Genomic DNA, 1,419 nt, shown 5'->3' on the forward strand with positions numbered 1-1,419 from the left:
ATATATATAACTCTTCACAAGTAGAGACAAACAGCAGTCCCCAAAGCTAAAAAAACGAAAGATACCGAACCCATTTATTAAAAAAGTTATATTATGGTACAATGGGATACAATATTTGTGTTTTTCTTTCTTGCTGAACTGTCAAGGATTTTAAAATCATCCTATCTAGGTTTTTGGCAATATGTTGATTACTGGATGTATACCCATTATATGTTAGCAAATAATAAACATTTATAAAAACAAACCTTTGCTTTTATTCATTTCCTATTAAAAACTTATCAAGAAGTTGTACATACGAAACGTTTAAAAAGGAAAAACCTTTATCTATGGTATTTTTTGCCTTGAGTGTGACAGATATCACTTCAGTTCCTTTGGGAGGATATTTTACGGAATGTCTCCATCATTCTGATGAGTTCTGACATATAAACACATAGTGTGGTTGGCTCTGAAAGGCAGGGCTTAGGCAGCTTGTCTACTTATCGATCTTAAATGCGTCAATAATTGAAAGGAAAAAAAAAAAGCCCAATGCAACAAACCTGTTAAAAAAATGTTTTGGCGTATTATTACACAGCATCTATTTAAACACTACACAAAGTGGGATTTGAATAGAAATCAAATTGAGACTACCAGAAAATTGAGGTAAAAGTAGGAATAAATGAAGAAAGTCGAGATGAAAGCAGACGATAAAACAGGACTAGAGAACAGGAAGAAAGTAGGTGAAAGGAGCGAGAAAAATTATTTTTCCCGTAGCTTTCAGGTTTCAAACCCGGGACAATCTGAATGTGAAGCGAACATCACACCTCTAGACCACGAGAGCCCAAAGTATATCAACTCAAGGGCAGCTGGATTAACAGCAACATCAAAAGAAAATTAAAGAGAAACAAAGACAAAAAGAAAATATCATTAAACTTTTATTTTCATGTCCAGTCACCTTATAGACGGAGGGATAACAAGAAAGGCATTTACATCATTTTATTGTCTTGATCATGCCCAACCCTCTTATTTTCATATATTGAAAGAGACAAACTGTCCCAACATACAAAGAGTTCACTTCAGTTCATAACTATGCCACAAGAGCGCAAACCTAGTTGTTGCTAGATCAGATCAGTAACAGTCGACAACATTTGCAACAGTAACTATTCATTAACAAGAATGAGTCTCCGTACACAAACTCTCCATCACGAGACATCATTATCATACTGAACTTTCATGTTAAAATTCCTCCTCTTTTTCTCTCTTCTTGTCATCTCTACCAGGAGATATAATTGAACACAAAAATTATCATATTATTATATATTCATTATCTCCTCTCCCTTCCTCTCTATCTCTCTTGAGTCAACATATTCACAACACTGGTGTATTGATTCTCTCTCTCTCCCTTTCTTGAAGATGGGAAGACTATGTACAGCTTCCCCCCCC

This window comes from Aplysia californica, unplaced genomic scaffold (assembly GCF_000002075.1).
Source record: "Aplysia californica isolate F4 #8 unplaced genomic scaffold, AplCal3.0 scaffold00753, whole genome shotgun sequence".
In the NCBI taxonomy this organism is placed as follows: Eukaryota; Metazoa; Mollusca; class Gastropoda; order Aplysiida; family Aplysiidae; genus Aplysia; species Aplysia californica.